Source organism: Magnolia sinica, chromosome 11 (assembly GCF_029962835.1).
Source record: "Magnolia sinica isolate HGM2019 chromosome 11, MsV1, whole genome shotgun sequence".
Lineage (NCBI taxonomy): Eukaryota > Viridiplantae > Streptophyta > Magnoliopsida > Magnoliales > Magnoliaceae > Magnolia > Magnolia sinica.
Window position 1 is genome coordinate 17,005,156 of NC_080583.1, and position 21,980 is coordinate 17,027,135.

The 21,980-nt window shown below is 36.4% G+C and overlaps 1 long non-coding RNA gene across 2 annotated transcripts in view; it reads right to left on the bottom strand.

Moving 5' to 3' along the window:
• LOC131218277 (uncharacterized) overlaps positions 1-9,544 on the bottom strand; it is a 64,993-nt gene extending 55,449 nt beyond the window's left edge. Inside the window, exons 1-3 of one of the 2 annotated variants that reach the window (XR_009157600.1) lie at positions 8,909-8,942; positions 4,363-4,389; positions 2,334-2,415 (exon numbers count right to left, since the gene is read on the bottom strand). This is a non-coding gene — a long non-coding RNA (uncharacterized LOC131218277). Of the gene's footprint in view, positions 1-2,333; positions 2,416-4,362; positions 4,390-8,908; positions 8,943-9,512 lie in introns of those variants that run through there. The other variant, XR_009157601.1, reaches the window with a different exon arrangement.
• Positions 9,545-21,980: the final 12,436 nt, after the last annotated feature.

Consider the following 21,980-nt stretch of genomic DNA (forward strand, 5'->3'; position numbering starts at 1 on the left):
TGACATGCATATAGGACGGGCCAAAGGGCCACATCCATGGGATCAAATGGGATCCCCACCATGGATTGGTGGGTCCCATATGATCCATCTAAAAAGAAAAATAAGATCAAAGGGTAGAAAAGAAGATAATCAATTATAATCACCCACCTTAATGGATCCCACTCCAAAGTTACATCAATCTTCTCTTTACGCTCCAAGGGACATGTTTCAATGGGTGAGATGGATTATTGAAGGTTAGATGAGAGGGGCTGGAGAAGAGGGAAAATGGGGCTGGATTTTTTTCTAAGAGAGAAAGAAAGAGAGAAGAGAGTAGAGAGAAAATGAGAGGGAGAGTATGGAAATTGCTAGAAAAGAGAGAGAGGAAAAGTAATCATCACTCTCTCTCCTAGATAAGAGAAAAATCATCATAGCCTATGGTGATATAAACTATAATGCTAGGCTAGAGTAGGGATGGGTAGTGTGTGGGTGGTGGGTGGTGTAGGATTTGGGGGTTTAGGTAGTGTATGGGTAGTGTGTGTTTGAAATTGCACAAAAGAGGGTGGCCACCTTGAAAAATGTGCCCTCCACATTAGGTGGGCCACATGATCATGCTCAAAGGCTACAAATGAGATGAACATAACTTATGATCCACACATCGGATGGACACACAAGAGGCATTGTTGGAACCGCGGCAATGATGCGGTCACAATGACATAGGTCTTAACTCGATCTGAGTCGGGTCTTCACGACTGGGCTCACGGATGACCGCAAACACTATCTAAGGGTTACGGGTCGCTAGGATTTGACCGGTAGGATCGCGGAATCAAGATGGACGGAATGCATACTCACACACACATATGCACACCTGCGAACTCGGGTCGGGTCTCACACTAAACCTACACCTAATCCTAATCTCACCTCCCAAACCTAAACCTATACCTAAACTTGAAAACCCAAACATAAACCCGATCCCGAGCCTGAACCTGTTTTCCTAAACCTAAAGCATAACCTATCCTCAATTTCCTAAACCTATATCTTATAACCTAAACCTAGACTTAAACATTAACCTAAACCTCAAACCTAAATACATTCTCAAATCCCTAAACCTAAACCTACACCTAATCCTAATCTCAACTCCCTAACCTAAACCTAAACCTAAACTTGAAAACCCAAACATAAACTCGATCCCGAACATGAACCCAATTTCCTAAACCTAAACCTTAACTTATTCTCAATTCCCTAAACCTATAGCTTATAACTTAAACCTAAACCTTAACCTACAACTAAACCTAAACCTAAACCTTAACCTATACTTATAACCTTAACCTAAACCAAAACCTATGACCTAAGACCTTAACCTATAACCTAATCCTAAACCTAAACCTAAACCTTAACCTAAACCTATAACCAAAACCTAAAACCTAAACCTAAACCTAAAACCTAAATATATTCTCAAATCCCTAAACCTAAACCTACACCCAATCCTAATCTCAACTCCCTAACCTAAACCTATACCTAAACTTGAAAATCCAAACATAAACCCGACCCCGAACCCAAACCCGATTTCCTAAACCTAAACCTTAACCTATTCTCAATTCCCTAAACCAATATCTTATAACCTAAACCTAAACCTAAACCTTAACCTTGACCTAAACCTAAACCTATAACCTTAACGTAAACCAAAACCTATAACCTTAACATAAAACATAAAACCTAAACCTAAGCCTAAAACCTAAATGTATTCTCAAATCCCTAAACATAAACCTTCACCTAATCCTAGTCTCAACTCCTTAACCTAAACCTAAACCTAAACATGAAAACCCAAACATAAACCGGATCCCGAACCCGAAACCGATTTCCTAAACCTAAACCTTTACCTATTCTCAATTCCCTAAACCTATATCTTATAACATAAAGTTTAAACTAAATCTAAACCTATAACCTTAACCTAAAAGAAAACTTATGACCTATAACCTTAACCTATACCCTAAACATAAACCTAAACCTTAACCTAAATCTATGACCTTAACCTAAAACCTAAAACCTAAACCTAAACCTAAAACCTAAATGTATTCGCATATCCCCAAACCTAAACCTACATCTAATACTAATCTCAACTCTCTAACCTAAACCTAAATCTAAACTTGAAAACAAAAACCTAAACCCGATCCCGAACCCGAACCTGATTTCCTAAACCTAAACCTTAACCTATTCTCAATTCCCTAAACCTGTAGCATATAACGTAAACCTTAACCTAAACCTAAACCTAAACCTAAACCGTAACCAATACATATAACCTTAACCTAAACCAAAACCTATGACCTAAAACATTAACCTATAACATAAACCTAAACCTTAACCTATACCTATAACCTTAACCTAAACCAAAACCTATGACTTAAAACCTAAACCTACAACCTAAACATAAACCTAAACCTAAACATTAACCTATACCTATAACCTTAACCTAAACCAAAACCTTTGACCTAAAACCTTAACTTATAACCTAAACCTCAACCTTAACCTAAACCAAAACCTAAACCAATAACCTTAACATAAAACCTAAAACCTAAACCTAAACATAAAACCTAAATGAATTCTTAAATCCCTAAACATAAACCTACACCTAATCCTAATCTCAACTCCCTAACGTAAATCTAAACCTAAACTTGAAAACCCAAACATAAACCCGAGCCCGAACCCAAACCCGATTTCCTAAACCTAAACCTTAACCTATTCTCAATTCCCTAAACCTATATCTTATACCCTAAACCTAAACCTAAACCTTAACCTAAACCTAAACCTAAACCAATAACCTTAACCTAAACCATAACCTATGACCTAAAACTTTAACTTGTAACCTAAACCTCAACCTTAACCGAAACCTAAACCTAAACCTTAACGTAAATCTATAACGTTAACTTAAAACCTAAAACCTAAACCTAAACCTAAAACCTAAATGTATTCTCAAATCCTTAAACCAAAACCTACATCTAATCCTAATCTTAACTCTCTAACCTAAACCTAAAACTAAACATGAAAACCCAAACCTAAACCCGATCCCGAACCCGAACTCGATTTCCTAAACCTATACCTTAACCTATTGTCAATTCCCTAAACCTATAGCTTATAACCTAAACCTAAACCTTAACCTAAACCTAAACCTTAACCTATACTTATAACCTTAACCTAAAACAAAACCTATGACCAAAAACCTTAACCTATAACCTAAACCTAAACCTTAACCTCTACCAAAAACCTTAACCTATAATCTAAACCTAAACCTAAACCTAAACCTTAACCTATACCTACAACCTTAACCTAAACCAAAACCTATGCCCCAAAACCTTAACCTATAACCTAAACCCAAACCTATAACCTTAACCTAAAACCAAAATCATAAACCAAAGCCAAAACCTAAATGTATTCTCAAATCCTTAAACCCAAACCTACATCTAATCCTAATCTCAACTCTCTAACCGAAACCAAAAATTAAACTTGAGAACCCAAACATAAACCCGATCCCAAACCCGAACCTGATTTCCTAAACCTAAATCTTAACCTATTCTCAATTCCTTAAACCAATAGCTTATAACCTAAACCTAAACCTTAACCTAAACCTAAACCTAAACCTAAACCTTAAACTATACCTTTAACCTTAACATAAACTAAAACCTAAGACCTAAAACCTTAACCTATAACCTAAACCTCAACCTCAATCTTAACCTAAACCTATACCTAAACCTAAACCTAAACCTTAACTTAAAACTATAACCTAAACATAAAACCTAAAACCTAAACCTAAACCTAAAACCTAAATGTAATCTCAAATCCCTAAACATAAACCTACACCTAATCCTAATCTCAACTCTGTAACCTAAACCTAAACCAAACTTGAAAACCCAAACGTAAACCCGATCTCGAACCTAAACCTGTTTTCAAAAACCAAAACCTTAACCTATTCTCAATTCCCTAAACCGATATCTTATAACCTAAACCTAAACGTAAACCTTAACCTGAACCTAAACCTAAACCTATAACCTTAACCAAAACCAAAACCGATGACCTATAACCTTAACCTATACCCTAAACCTAAACCTAAACCTTAACCTAAATCTATAACCTTAACCTAAAACATAAAACCTAAGCCTAAACCTAAAACCTAAATGTATTCTTAAATCCCTAAACCTAAACCTACATCTAATTCTAAACTTGAAAACCCAACCCTAAACCCGATCCCGAACCCGAACCCGATTTCCTAAACCTAAACCTTAACCTATTCTCAATTCCCTAAACCTATAGCTTATAACCTAAACCAAAACCATAACCTAAACCTAAACCTAAACCTTAACCTATACTTATAACCTTAACCTAAGCCAAAACCTATGACCTAAAACCTTAGCCTAAAACCTAAACCTAAACCTAGACCTAAACCTTAACCTATACCTATAACCATAACCTAAACCAAAACCAATGACCTAAAACCTTAACCTATAACCTAAACCTAAACCTAAACCTAAACCTTAACCTATACCTATAACCTTAACCTAAACCAAAGCCTACGACCTTAAACCTAAACCGAAAACCTAAAGCTAAACCTAAACCTAAACCTTAACCTTAACCTATAACCTTAACCTAAACCAAAACCAATGACCTAAAACTTTAACCTATAACCTAAACCTCAACCTTAACCTAAACTTAAACCTAAACCTAAACCTAAACCTATAACCTTAACTTAAAATAAAAAACCTAAACCTAAACCTAAAACCTAAATTTATTCTCAAATCACTAAACATAAACCTACACCTAATCATAATCTCAACTCCCTAACCTAAACCTAAACCTAAACTTAAAAACCCAAACATAAAACCGATCCCGAACCCGAACCTGATTTCTTAAACCTAAACCTTAAACTATTCTCAATTACCTAAACCAATAGCTTATAACCTAAACCTAAACCATAACCTTAACCTAAACCTTAACCTATACCTATAAACTTAACCTAAACCAAAACCTATGACCTAAAACTTTAACCTATAACCTAAACCTCAACCTTAACCTAAACTTAAACCTAAACCTAAACCTAAACCTATAACCTAAACTTAAAACCAAAAACCTAAACCTAAACCTAAAACATAAATGTATTCTCAAATCCCTAAACATAAACCTACACCTAATTATAATCTCAACTCCCTAACCTAAACCTAAACTTAAACTTGAAAACCCAAACATAAAACCGATCCCGAACCCGAACCTGATTTCTTAAACCTAAACCTTAAACTATTCTCAATTCCCTAAACCAATAGCTTATAACCTAAACCTAAACCATAACCTTAACCTAAACCTTAACCTATACCTATAAACTTAACATAAACCAAAACCTATGACCTAAAACCTTAACCTCTAACCTAAACCTAAACCTAAACCTGAACCTTAACCTTAACCTTAACCTAAACCTAAACCTAAATCTTAATCTATAACCTAAAACCTAAACCTTAACCTAAAACCTAAATGTACTCTCAAATCCTTAAACGTAAACCTACACCTAATCCTAATCTCAACTCCCCAACCTAAACCTAAACCAAAACTTGAAAACCCAAGCATAAACCTGATCCCAAACCCGAACCCGATTTCCTAAAGCAAAACCTTAACCTATTCTTAATTCCCTAAACCTATAACATATAAGCTAAACCTAAACCTTAATCTAAACCTAAACTTAATCCAAAACCTTAACCTATACATATAACCTTAACCTAAACCAAAACCTACGACCTAAAACCTAAGCCTAAACCTAAACCTAAACCTAAACCATAACCTAAAACCTAAAGCCTAAACCTAAAACTAAAACCTAAAAGTATTCCCAATTTCATAAACCGAAACCTACACCTAATCCTAATTTCATCTCTCTAACCTAAACCTATACTTAAACTTGAAAACCCAAACATAAATCCGATCCCGAACCCCAACCTGATTTCCTAAACCTAAACCTCAACCTATTCTCAATTCCCTAAACCTATACCTTATAACCTAAACTTAAACCTAAACCTTAACCTAAACCTAAACCTAAACATATAACCTTAACATCAACGAAAACCTATGACCTAAAACCTTAACTTATAACCTAAATCTAAACCTTAACATAAACCTAAACCTAAACCTTAACCTAAATCGATAACCTTAACCTAAAACCTAAACCTAAACCTAAAACCTAAATGTATTGTCGATTCCCTAAACCTAAACCTACATCTAATCCTAATCTCAACTCTCTAACCTAAACCTAAACCTAAACGTGAAAACCCAAACCTAAACCTGATCCTGAACCTGACCCCGATTTCCTAAAGCTAAACCTTAACCTATTCTCAATTTTTGAAATCTATAGCTTATAACCTAAACCTAAACCTAATCCTAAGCCTTAACCTATACCTATAACCTTAACCTAAACCAAAACCTATGACCTAAAACCTTAACCAATAAACTAAACCAAAACCTTAACCTATACCGATAACCTTAACCTAAACCAAAACCTATGACCTAAAACCTTAACCTATAACCCAAACCTAAACTTAAACCTAAACCTTAACCTATACCTATAACCTTAAACCAAACCAAAACCTATGACCTAAAACCTTAAACCTAAACCTAAACCTTAACCTATACCTATAACCTTAACCTAAACCAAAGCCTATGACCTAAAACCTTAACCTATAACCTAAACCTAAACCTAAACCTTAACCTATACCTAGAACTTTAACCTAAACCAAAACCTATGACCTAAAATCTTTACCAATAACTTAAACCTCAACCTTAACCTAAAGCTAAACCTAAACCTAAACCTAAACCTTAACCTAAACCTATAACCTTAACTTAAAACCTAAAACCTAAACCTAAACCTAAAACCTAAATGTATTCTCAAATCCCTAAACATAAACCTACACCTAATCCTAATCTCAACTCCCTAACCACACCCAAAGCCTAAACTTGAAACCCAAACATAAACCCGATCCTGAACCCGAACCTGATTACTTAAACCTAAACCTTAAACTATTATCAATTCCCTAAACCTATAGCTTATAACTTAAACCTAAACCTTAACCTAAACCTAAACCTTAACCTATACCTATAACCTTAACCTAGACCAAAACCTATGACATAAAACCTTAACCTATAACCCAAACCTAAAACTAAACCTAAACCACGACCTTAAACTTAACCTAAACCTAAACCTTAACCTATAATCTAAAACCTAAACCTAACCCTAAAACCTAAATGTACTCTCAAATCCTTAAAACTAAACCTACACCTAATCCTAATCTCAACTCCCCAACCTAAACCTAAATTTGAAAACCCAAACATAAACCCAATCACGAACCCGAACCCGATTTCCTAAACCTAAACCTTAACCTATTCTTAATTCCCTAAACCTATAGCTTATAACCTAAACCATAAGCTATACCTACGACCTTAACCTAAACTAAAATCTATGACCTAAAACCTTAACATATAACTTAAACCTAAACTAAAACCTAAACCTAAACTTAAACCAAAACCTTAACCTAAAACCTAAAACCTAAACTTAAACTAAAACCTAAATGTATTCTCAATTTCCTAAACCTAAACGTACACCTAATCCTTATCTCAACTCCCTAACCTAAACCTATACCTAAACTTGAAAACCCAAACATAAACCCGATCCCGAATCCAAACCTAATTTCCTAAACCTAGACCTAAACCTATTCTCAATTCCCTAAACCTATATCTTATAACCTAAACCTAAACCTAAACCTTAACCTAACCTAAACCTAAACCTATAACCATAACCTAAACCAAATCCTATAACCTAAAAGCTTAACCTATAACCTAAAGCTAAACCATAACCTAAACCGAAACCTAATCCTTAACCTAAATCTATAACCTTAACCTAAAACCTAAATGTATTCTCAAATCCCTAAACCTACACCTACATCTAATCATAATCTCAACTTTCTAACATAAACCTAAACCTAAACTTGAAAACCCAAACCTAAACCCGATCCCGAACCCTAACCCGATTTCCTAAACCTAAACCTTAACCTATTCTCAATTCCCTATACCTATAGCTTATAACCTAAACCTAAACCTAAACATTAACCTATACCTATAACCTTAACCTAAACCAAAACCTATGACCTAAAAACTTAACTTATAACCTAAACCTAAACCAAAACCTAAACCTTAACCTATACCTAAAACCTTAACCTATAACCTAAACCTAAACCTTAACCTATACCTATAACCTTTACCTAAACCAAAAACTACGACCTAAAACCTAAACCTAAACCTTAACTTATACCTATAACCTTAACCTAAAGCAAAACCTATGACCTAAAACCGTAACCTATAACCAAAACCTCAACCTTAACCTAAACCTAAACCTAAACCTAAACCTAAACCTTAGCCTAAACCTAAACCTATAACCTTAACCTAAAACGTAAAACCTAATCCTAAACCTAAACCCTAAATGTATTCTCAAATCCCTAAACCAAAACCAACACCTAATTCAAATCTCAACTCCCTAACCTAAACCTATACTTTAACTTGAAAACCCAAACATAAACCCGATCCCGAACCAGAACCCGATTTCCTAAACCCAAACCTTAACCAATTCTCAATTTCCTAAACTTATAGCTTATAACCTAAACCTAAACCTTAACCTAAACCAAAACCTATGACCAAAAACCTTAACATATAACCTAAACCTAAACATTAACCTTTACCTAAAACCTTAACCTAAACCAAAACCTATGACCTAAAACCTTAACCTATAAACTAAACCTAAACCTAAACCTAAACCTTAACCTATACCTATAACCTTAACATAAACCAAAACCTATGACCCAAGACCTTAACCTATAACTTAATCCTAAACCTAAACCTAAACCTAAACCTAAACCTTAACCTAAACCTATAACCTTAACCTAAAACCTAAAACCTAATCCTAAACCTAAAACCTAAATGTATTCTCAAATCCGTAAACCTAAACCTACACCCAATCCTAATCTCATCCCCCGAACCTTAACCTATACCTAAACTTTAAAATATAATATAAACATGACCCCGAACCCGAACCCAATTTCCTAAACCTAATCCTTAACCAATTCTCAATTCCCTAAACCTATAGCGTATAAACTAAACCTAAACCTTAACCTAAACCTAAACCTAAGCCTAAACCTTAACCTATACCTATAACCTTAACCTAAACCAAAACATACGACCCAAAACCTTAACCTATAACCCAAACCTAAACCTAAACCAAAACCTAAACCTAAACCTAAACCTAAAACAAAAACCTAAATGTATTCGCAATTTCCTAAACCAAAACCTACACCTAATCCTAATCTCAACTCCCTAACCTAAACATATACCTAAACTAGAAACCCCAAACATAAACCCAATCCCGAACCCGAACCAGATTTCCTAGACCGAAACCTAAACCTATTCTCAATTCCCTAAACATATCTTATAACCTAAACCTAAACCTAAACCTTAACCTAAACCTAAACCTAAACCTATAACCTTAACCTAAACCAAAACCTATGACCTAAAACCTTAACCTATAACCCATAGCTAAACCTTAACCTAAACCTAAACCAAAACCTTAACCCAAATCTTTAACCTTAACCTAAAACCTAAACCTAAACCTACAACCTAAATGTATTCTCAAATCCCTAAACCTAAACCTACATCTAATCCTAATCTCAACTCTCTAACCTAAACCTAAACCTAAACTTGAAAACCCAAACCTAAACCCGATCCCAAACCCAAACCCGATTTCCTAAACCTAAACGTTAACCAATTCTCAATTCCCTAAACCTATAACTTTTAACCTAAACCGAAACCTTAACCTAAACCTACACCTAAACCTTAACCAATACCTATAACCTTAACCTAAACCAAAACCTATGACCTAAAACCTTAACCTATAACCTAAACTTAAACCTAAACCTAAACCTTAACCTATACCTTAAACCTTAACCTATAACCTAAACCTAAAACTAAACCTAAACCTTAACCTATACCTATAACCTTAACCTAAGCCAAAACCTATGACCTAAAACCTAAACCTAAACCTTAACTTATACCTATAACCTTAACCTAAACCAAAACCTATGACCTAAAACCTTAACCTATAACCAAAACCTCAACCTAAACCTAAACCTAAACCTAAACCTAAACTTTAGCCTAAACCTAAATCTATAACCTTAACATAAAACCTAAAACCTAAACCTAAACCTAAAACCTAAATGTATTCTCAAATCCCTAAACCTAAACCTACACCTAATCCTAATCTCAACTCCCTATCCTGAACCTATACCTTAACTTGAAAACCCAAACATACACCCGATCCCAAACCAGAACCCGATTTTCAAAACCTAAACATTAACCTATTCTCAATTTGCTAAACCTATAGCTCATAACCTAAACCTAAACCTAAACTGAAACCTAAACCTAAACCTTAACCTATAACCTTAACCTAAACCAAAACCTATGACCTAAAACCTTAACCTATAACCTAAACCTAAACATTAACTTTACCTATAACCTAAACCAAAACCAAAACCTATGACCTAAAACCTTAACCTATAAACTAAACCTAAACCTAGACCTAAACCTTAACCTATACCTATAACCTTAACCTAAATCAAAACCTATGACCAAAGACCTTAACCTATAACTTAATCCTAAACCTAAACCTAAACCTAAGCCTAAACCTTAACCTAAACCAATAACCTTAACCTAAAACCTAAAACCTAAACCTAAACCTAAAACCTAAATGTATTCTCAAATCCCTAAACCAAAACCTACACACAATCCTAATCTCAACTCCCTAACCTAAACCTATACCTAAACTTGAAAATCTAACATAAACACAACCCCGAACCCGAACCCAATTTCCTAAACCTAAACCCTAACCAATTCTCAATTCCCTAAACCCATAGCGTATAACCTTAACCTTAACCTAAACTTAAACCTAATCCTAAACCTAAACCTTAACCTAAACTTAAACCTAATCCTAAACCTTAACCTATACCTATAACCTTAACCTAATCCAAAACCTATGACCTAAAACCTTAACCTATAACCAAAACCTAAACCTAAACCTAAACCTAAACCTTAACCTTAACCTAAAACCTAAAACCTAAACTTAAACCTAAAACCAAAATGTATTCTCAATTTCCTAAAGCTAAACATACACCTAATCCTAATCTCAACTCCCTAACCTAAACCTATACCTAAACTTGAAAACCCAAACATAAACCCGATCCCAAACCCGAAGCTAATTTCCTAAACCTAAACCTAAACCTATTCTCAATTCCCTAAACCTATATCTTATAACCTAAACCTAAACCTTAACCTAAACCTAAACCTTAACCTATACCTAAAACCTTAAACTATAACCTAAACCTAAACCTAAACCTAAACCTTAACCTATACCTATAACCATAACCTAAACCAAAACCTATGACCTAAAACCTAAACCTAAACTTAGACCTAAACCTTAACTTATACCTATAAACTTAACCTAAACCGAAACCTATAACCTAAAACCTTAACCTATAACCAAAACCTCAACCTTAACCTAAACCAAAACCTTAACCTAAAACCTAAAACCTAAACTTAAACCTAAAACCTAAATGTATTCTCAAATCCCTAAACCTAAACCTACACCTAATCTTAATCTCAACTCCCTAACCTAAACCTATACCTTAACTTGAGAACCCAAACATAAACCCGATCCCGAACTAGAACCCGATTTTCTAAGCCTAAACCATAACCTATTCTCAATTTCCTAAACCTATATCTTATAACCTAAACCTAAACTTTAACCTAAACCTAAACCTAAACCTTAACCTATGACCTTAACCTAAACCAAAACCTATGACCTAAAACCTTAACCTATAGCCTAAACCTAAACATTAACCTTTATCTATAACCTTAACCTAAACCAAAACCTATGACCTAAAACCTTAACCTATAAGCTAAACTTAAACCTAAACCTAAACCTTAACCTATACCTATAACCTTAACCTAAATCAAAACCTATGACCAAAGACCTTAACCTATAACTTAATCCTAAACCTAAACCTAAACCTAAGCCTAAACCTTAACCTAAACCAATAACCTTAACCTAAAACCTAAAACCTAAACCTAAACCTAAAACCTAAATGTATTCTCAAATCCCTAAACCTAAACCTACACACAATCCTAATCTCAACTCCCTAACCTAAACCTATACCTAAACTTGAAAATCTAACATAAACACAACCCCGAACCCGAACCCAATTTCCTAAACCTAAACCCTAACCAATTCTCAATTCCCTAAACCCATAACGTATAACCTTAACCTTAACCTAAACTTAAACCTAATCCTAAACCTAAACCTTAACCTAAACTTAAACCTAATCCTAAACCTTAACCTATACCTATAACCTTAACCTAATCCAAAACCTATGACCTAAAACCTTAACCTATAACCAAAACCTAAACCTAAACCTAAACCTAAACCTTAACCTTAACCTAAAACCTAAAACCTAAACTTAAACCTAAAACCAAAATGTATTCTCAATTTCCTAAAGCTAAACATACACCTAATCCTAATCTCAACTCCCTAACCTAAACCTATACCTAAACTTGAAAACCCAAACATAAACCCGATCCCAAACCCGAAGCTAATTTCCTAAACCTAAACCTAAACCTATTCTCAATTCCCTAAACCTATATCTTATAACCTAAACCTAAACCTTAACCTAAACCTAAACCTTAACCTATACCTAAAACCTTAAACTATAACCTAAACCTAAACCTAAACCTAAACCTTAACCTATACCTATAACCATAACCTAAACCAAAACCTATGACCTAAAACCTAAACCTAAACTTAGACCTAAACCTTAACTTATACCTATAAACTTAACCTAAACCGAAACCTATAACCTAAAACCTTAACCTATAACCAAAACCTCAACCTTAACCTAAACCAAAACCTTAACCTAAAACCTAAAACCTAAACTTAAACCTAAAACCTAAATGTATTCTCAAATCCCTAAACCTAAACCTACACCTAATCTTAATCTCAACTCCCTAACCTAAACCTATACCTTAACTTGAGAACCCAAACATAAACCCGATCCCGAACTAGAACCCGATTTTCTAAGCCTAAACCATAACCTATTCTCAATTTCCTAAACCTATATCTTATAACCTAAACCTAAACTTTAACCTAAACCTAAACCTAAACCTTAACCTATGACCTTAACCTAAACCAAAACCTATGACCTAAAACCTTAACCTATAGCCTAAACCTAAACATTAACCTTTATCTATAACCTTAACCTAAACCAAAACCTATGACCTAAAACCTTAACCTATAAGCTAAACTTAAACCTAAACCTAAACCTTAACCTATACCTATAACCTTAACCTAAACCAAAACCTATGACCTAAGACCTTAACCTATAACCTAATCCTAAGCATAAACCTAAACCTAAACCTAAACCTTAACCTAAACCTATAACCTTAACCTAAAACCTAAAACCTAAACCTAAATGTATTCACAAATATCTAAACCTAAACCTACACCCAATCCTAATCTCAACTCCCTAACCTAAACCTATAACTAAACTTGAAAATCTAACATAAACACGACCCCGAACCCGAACCCAATTTCCTAAACCTAAACCTTAACCTATTGTCAATTCCCTAAACCTATAGCTTATAACCTAAACCTAAACCTTAACCTAAACCGAAACCTAATCCTAAATGTATTCTCAATTTCCTAAACCTAAACCTATACCTAATCCTAATCTCAACTCCCTAACCTAAACCTAAACCTAAACCTAAACCTAAACCTAAACCTAAACCTTAACCTAAATCCTAAAACCTAAACCTAAAACTAAAACCTAAATGTATTCTCAATTTCCTAAACCTAAACCTATACCTAATCCTAATCTCAACTCCCTAACCTAAACCTACACCTAAACTTGAAAACCCAAACATAAACCCGATCCCGAACCCGAACCTGATTTCCTAAACCTAAACCTAAACCTATTCTCAATTCCCTAAACCTCTATCTTATAACCTAAACTTAAACCTAAACCATAACCATAACCTAAACCTAAACCTATAACCTTAACCTAAACCAAAACCTATGACCTAAAAGCTTAACCTATAACCTAAACCTAAACCTAAACCTAAACCTAAACCTAAACCTTAACCCAAATCTTTAACCTTAACATAAAACCTAAACCTAAACCTAAACCTAAACCTTAACCCAAATCTTTAACCTTAACATAAAACCTAAACCTAAACCTAAAACCTAAATGTATTCTCAAATCCCTAAACCTAAACCTACATTTAATCCTAATCTCAACTCTCTAACCTAAACATAAACCTAAACTTGAAAACCCAAACCTAAACCCGATCCCGAACCCTAACCCGATTTCCTAAACCTAAACCTTAACCTATTCTCAATTCCCTAAACCTATAGCTTATAACCTAAACCTAAACGTTAACCTAAAGCTAAACCTAAACCTTAACCTATACCTATAACCTTAACCTAAACCAAAACCTATGACCTAAAACCTTAACCTATAACTAAAACCTAAACCTAAACCTATAACCTAAACCTAAACCTAAACCTAAACCTTAACCTATACCTATAACCTTAAGCTAAACCAAAACCTATGACCTAAAACCTAAACCTAAACCTAAACCTAAACCTTAACCTATACCTATAACCTTAACCTAAACCAAAACCTATGACCTAAAACCTTAACCTATAACGTAAACCTCAACCTTAACCTAAACCTAAACCTTAGCCTAAACCTAAACCTATAACCTTAGCCTAAAACCTAAAACCTAAACCTAAGCCTACACCTAATCCTAATCTCATCTCCCTAACCTGAACCTATACCTTAACTTGAAAACCTAAACATAAACCCGATCCAGAACCAGAACCCGATTTCCTAAACATAAACCTTAACCTATTCTCAATTTCCTAAACCTATAGCTTATAACCTAACCCTAAACCTTAACCTAAACCTAACCCCCTAAACCTTAACCTATAACCTTAACCTAAACCAAAACCTATGACCTAAAACCTTAACCTATAACCTAAACCTAAACATTAACCTTTACCTATAACCTTAACCTAAACCAAAACCTATGACCTAAAACCTTAACCTATAAACTAAACCTAAACCTAAACCTAAACCTTAATCTATCCCTATAACCTTAACCTAAACCAAAACCTATGACCTAAGACCTTAACTTATAACCTAATCCTAAACCTAAACCTAAACCTAAACCTAAACCTATAACCTTAACTTAAAACCTAAAACCTAAAACCTAAACCTAAATCTAAAACCTAAATGTATTCTCAAATCCCTAAACCTAAACCTACACCCAATCCTAATCTCAACTCTCTAGCCTAAACCTAAACCTAAACTTGAAAACCCAAACCTAAACCCTATCTCGAACCCGAACCCGATTTCCTAAACCTAAACCTAAACCTATTCTTAATTTGCTAAACCTATAGCTTATAACCTAAACATAAACCTTAATCTAAACCTAAACATAAACCTTAACTTATACTTATAACCTTAACCTAAACCAAAACCTATGTGTAACGCCCTGAAATTCAGGGGTCGAGCGTAACTCAGCTCCCGAGTTTCAAAACATCACTTATGCAACATATTTAATGATGGATGTATGTTGTCTGTATGAGTACATAAAACATGGAATAGATTAAGCCAAACTGCAAACATAATTCAGGGATAAGTGAAAGACGTAAGCAGAAGACTTAAAGAAACATATGTGTACATGTGCAAGTCCCTGAAGTACGTATACATGTCAGGTCATACTTACAAGTATTGCTGTCAAAATACAAGCATCAAATGACATTATCTATTCCAAAAGAAAATTCAGAATTCCCACATATCAGGACATGACTCACATGAACCCGCTTGAGAACTGTATAAAAGAAAACGCGGCCTTATCATCCTTGAACTCCTGCTCTACCTCAGGGATCGCATCAACATCTGCATCTAAGACAGTCTGGTTGGTGTTTAAACATCACCCCAGAATGTGGGAGTGAGTGATCAACTCAGTGGAACAATACCATAAAAGTTAACATGATATCAAATCAATCAAGTAGTAATGGTAAAGCAGTATAACCAAACATGTCCTAATTATTCTTGTTAATGCAAGAATGTATGTAGAATTATGCATGCCCTCACCTTACTCCCTCAGCGTCTTCATCTCACGTTACGCATGACAACCTCCCACAGTGCCAACGACTTCCACGCACATGCAAATGCGGTACATGAACATGATTACCAAGTTGTTATTAGTCCTTTTCATACAGCAGGATTGGAAAGCTAAGGTACCTTCCTCATATCAATTTCCACACAGTGATCCATTTTAGGGTCGTCAGTCCTAGGCTATCTCATACGATCATATGGTTTTAGGTAGCTGCAAAGGGCTCGTCACCAATCAATGCACGCCTATCATACCTTCGTTACTACTCTAAGGCTTGTCGCCTTAATGCAGTATCCAGGTATGCTCGAGGTCACTACAAAGGGCTCGTCACCAATCAATGTAGGCCGACAGCACGAATATAGTGTCCCATACCACCATAATCGGCTCATGAGTCTGGTGTGCTCACTAGTCACTACGGGGAGGCTTGTCACCCCAGCGTAGGCCGACAGCTCGACCATGGTGTCCCATACCACCATGTCTAGCTCATGAATCTTAGCAGATCAAGGTACAGCGGTTAACGGGATTTCATCAGTAAGTTTGGTACCCTAGATTCAAAAAATAGCGTCCATACATGGTGAACATACATCGGACAATCAGGTTACTTGACGAACTCGACTAGCACGAGCACACATTGGGTTAAACGACATAGAGTGCGTAAACACTCCATATGGCTAAACCACTGCTGACAACTCTAATATGACTCGGGTTCGTCAAATCACATCCTTCGTGGTGAAAGCAACCTCAGCCACGAACTCAAGGCCGATTACCGATTTTCTGGACTATTTCATAGTCCCAAACACATTTTATTATAACAGATATGCATATACAATTTAGAACAATAATGGAACAACAATTCAAATCATGTAGTATGTGAGCATTTGAAGAATATCAACTTAACATGGATTTACACATAAGTAATACTTGAAGTTAAACAACAAAGAATGTGACTTGCATGTAGAAAATCATACACCAATAGGAGAGTTGAGAATCGCTTCTCAACGCCCGCAAATAGGATAATATATTACACTTTAGACCATTCAGACATTTCTACAAATACTTAGACTACATAGTTCAACATACATGACGTACGTTGGAATACACGCATTTGGACAATTCCTTTTGCCAAGGAGTTAACACACATACAACTAGCACAAGTACACGACAAATAATCATGGCAAGCACATGTTCATATTTTATACGTATATGATACGTCCTACATATACATAGAATACACAAATCTCATTATAACACATACATATCAGAAACGCAAAATAAACATAGCATTTGGCTTGTGAAATTACACCCACAACAAGAATAAACCATTAACTGACATTGAAAGCCTTGAAAATCATAACCTATACGAATATAGTCCACACCTTAAACCAGAAAAAGTACACCGAATTGATTCAGACGATATGTCTTCGTCAACGGTGACTAGATAACCTAAGGCAAGAATAGAAATAGGCTACATCAACACATAGACTATTCTAAGCTCTAAACAGATTAGGGTTAGATTAACTTACCCAAGGATGAACTTAGAATCGTCGGAATAATGATTCAAAAGTGATGGTTTAAGGATGTAGAGTAACAGGAAAGAATCTTAAGATAATTCACCAACTTCTCTCTCACTTTTTCTCTCTTTTTCTCTCTCTTTCTTAGCTAGAGTTAGAAAATTCGTATGGAAAAGAGGTTGAGGGTTTTTAGGTCTTTATATAGGCCTAACATTGATGAAAATAGCCCCAGGGCCAAGGTATACTTAGGTTATAACCAAATCGGGCTTTTCTCGATCCAATGGAGCACTTTCGGTGGTCCTTTTTTCACGTGCGGTCGGACTTAAGCTCACTGACCATGGATCTAGGTCAGGCTGAGTTTTCATACCGATCGGATTTACAGATCAGCCGTGGCAGACCACTCTCAATTCAATGGTCACCGAAACTCGATTAGGTCCACAAGCACTATGACATGCCTGGGCCATCTTCCCTGATCCGAGGGTGAAATTGGGTCAGAATCCAATGGTTAGATTGCTTAAAATCGTCGCGCAAGCGACACGACTCAGATTTCTTAAATTCATATTTAATTTCCCACCGTTCTCACACTCTTCACTCCGGACTCAATCAAATCGACCCAGGACATCATCTGGACTTGATTTTTGAGGTGATGGTTAAGTCCAGCATGGTGACCATAACTATCTAAAATCATCGCTATCGGACTTTCGACGCACGGTCCAGGTCCGATCCAAAGCTTCTAAAAATTTCTAAGAGCAACTGGATTTAGCGTTGAATCCCAGATTTCAGAGTAATATAGCGCTAATGATTCTACAGGTTTTGAGTCCTGCAGATCAAATTTAAAGTGATTGATGCTAATTTCACAAGCAATCGAGTTTAATGCTAATTAACCCATAAATAACTTCTAAGGAAAATAGAGGTACTGCACGGGTCTTAGCACGAAAATTTTCGGGTAATTACAATCTACCCCCCTTAAAGAAAAATTTCATCCTCAAAATTTGTACCTTCTCATATTCCTCAAGGATCTGAGGGTAGCTCTTTCTGACCTCAGCTTTGGTCTCCCAAGTAGCCTCTTCTTCACTATGATGTGTCTATAGTACTTTCATAAGAGGGATGACCATGCTACACAATACTTGCTCCTTCCTGTCTAGGATACGCGTCGGTCGCAGTACATATGTGGCATCCTCGCCCAACTGATAATATGCAAAGGATCAGGAACGTACTTCTTCAGCATAAAAACATGAAATACGTTATGCATGCCCACAAGTAGTGTGGGTAAAGCAAGGCGGTATGACACCTGTGAGACCTGACCCGAGTTTGCATGTGTGCATGTGTGTGTGTATGCATCTCGTGTATTTTGGTCCCATGATCCTACCAGTCAAATTTCGGTGACCCACAACCTTCGGATAGTGATTGCGGTCACCCTTGAGTTTGGTCACGTAGACCCGACTCGGATTGACCCAAGACCTATGCCATTGTGACCGCATTGTCGCCGCGGTTCCAGCGCCGCGTCTCATGCGTAAATCCGGCGTGTCTATCAAAAGTTATGGGCCGCGCATTATTTGGACCGTTGATTGCATTTTTGCTGGGACCCACCTGATTGCACATTTCCCCATGTGCACTATTCCCCATGTAAGCCACCTTTAGCCTAGTAATGATGGCTTCTTTTCTCAAGAAAACCATGATGAGATTAACTTCTCTAGGCAATGATGAGCCACCCTATCCCATGAGCAATGATTATTTTCTCTTTTTAAAAACTCATCTTTTTCTAAGAAAGTAATCATTTCAACTTTAGAAACTCTCTCATCTCCCTCTCTCTTTCTTCATTTCTCTCTTCTCCCCTTTGCAAATGCCCTCCAATGTCCTCCATTCCTGAACTTTTTCAGCCCTCTTTCCTCTTCTTTCCCCCTAGATCTAGCCATCAAAGATCCATCATCACCATTGAACCTCCTTCCTTGAAGCTTAAGGAGCATGGTAGTTGAAGAATCCTGAAGATCCAATAGGTGGGTGAGCATGTAGGATAGATTGCATGGTTCTTATTTTCATAAATCTTTTGTTGCTTCATATGGAGAGTGTAGGACTCACCACATCAATGGTAAAGGTCCACCACTCCTTGGATAAGGTTTTTTTTTAGCCATCACTTGTATGCATGTGATCTTGATGGGGTCATTCTCCATGGACCCCATCTTGCTGAGATTTTATTTTCTCTTCTCTTCTCCCCTTTCTGTGGCTTGGATGTAATGATTATGTGGCCCACCTGATATGCCATGCAACTAGAATTTTTAAATTTTTAGGACATCCAGGCCCAAGTTGTTGGACACCCAGGCCCAACTGTGCTGCCTAGTTTTGCTGCTTGATTTGGAAAGCCTTTAGTCCTGATTTTATGGATTTTCTTGGGGAGGGGCTGGGCCTGGGAGTTGTGTGACACATCATGGTGGACCCCACCTTGTTGAATCTATGATTTATTTTCCATTTATTAATTTTTTTGGGCTGATTTAGACAACAACATGTTGCTGATTGCTGGATTTTTTTTTTATGCTATAATATATGGGTTGTAGGCCTTGTTTGTGATCTCCTTTTTCTTGATTTCTTAGACTTCTATTTGAGATGTGGATCCCACCTAAAAGTATGCTAAACCTCACCTTCAAATATCCTTATTTGATCACCCAAAAGGGTGGGCCAAGGAGGGTGGACGGTCCAGATTTTTCTGGACTGTCCAGCCACACTGTTTGCTGGAAAATCATAAATATCAGTCTGATTTTAAAATGGTGGGCCACCTTTGTGGACCCCACCTTACTATATACTTGTATAAGAAGGTTGGCCTTGCATTTTTCCAAATTTACATAGACCTAGGCCCACTCAAATGGGGTGCTAAAGTCAGGGACAGCAGCAATACTGCAGCAGGAAAAATAAAAATCTGGACCTTGCTGTCCATAAATTGCATGAGTTAAATAAAATATTTTTACTATCCCAAAAATCCTAAAATTTTGTATGGAGGTGTCACACCCATGGTAGGACCTATCCACACAATTTCAGGGCCAAGGAATCCTATTTGGGCATCCAAAATGGTGGGCCAACATACTGAACTGCCAGAAATTTCTGTTGTGCAGTCTAGTAGCATAGTCCCATAAAAATAATATTAAAAAAATAATTTCTAAGAAGGTGGGCCATATTTATGAATCCCACCTTATTTTAGGCTTGATGATGGACCTTAGGTCCAAATTTCAGGAATTTTGGATGCCCAGAACCCACCCATTGGATGGCCCAAATTCAGGACAGTTATATTCCAGCAATATTTCACCCTGGATAGATTGTATTCTTTAAATTAATTTAAATACTTTTGAGTATCTTAAAATTATGAAAATTTATAGAGAGGTGGTCCACCCATGTTGGGACTCACCTAAAAATTTTTGGGGCCAATGGAACCCCGTGCACACCGTGGAAAGTGCTGGACTGGCTCTCCACGTTCAGGTGTCCCGATTCACCAGATTTTCTTGATGGTCTATTTTATTTAAATTAATTAAAATATTTCTGACTGTCCAAAAATTACAAAATTTTTAGGATTCGTGGTCCACCTATGGGAGGACCATCTTGTAAATTTTCATGGCCATCGGGCCCCTGTACTGACCATGGTGTGGCCTGTAAACTTGGGTCAGATTTGGGCCAGATACTTAGGCCCGTAGGACTATCCACCACGGGACGCCCCTACCTTGGGCTGTTGCTGGGCCTGTATTCCAGGGGCATGGCCCACTTCTAATGTGTGTTGTGCATTCCCCTCTCATCCGGTGGGACTCACTGTGATATGTGTGGGTCACCATGGGCTAGTAACCCATCTGAATTACATAAATTTTTGGATTCCAGCAGGCCCAGGAAGTGGGTGGGCTGGAATTCCAGTAAGTGGCCCAAATTTGCTCCATAGTTGATTGTTCCGGAGCTGTTGTGGCCCACCATATTTAAGGGAGTATTGCACACACTCCTTGCCTTATTTCCTTAGACATTTTTGGGCATAATTAGTTCCTCTTAAGGCCCACCTTTGTGGTGATGTTGGGGGTTAGCCTTAACCAGATTTTTGGTAGTTTATAGGCCCAATGGGCTGGAAACCTATTTCTTGAGCCCAAGATCATGTAGGGCCTGACCTTATTGTTTCATGGGCCTAACGAGCCGTCTACAGGCTGACCGTGTGTATTTATTAGCCGTGAT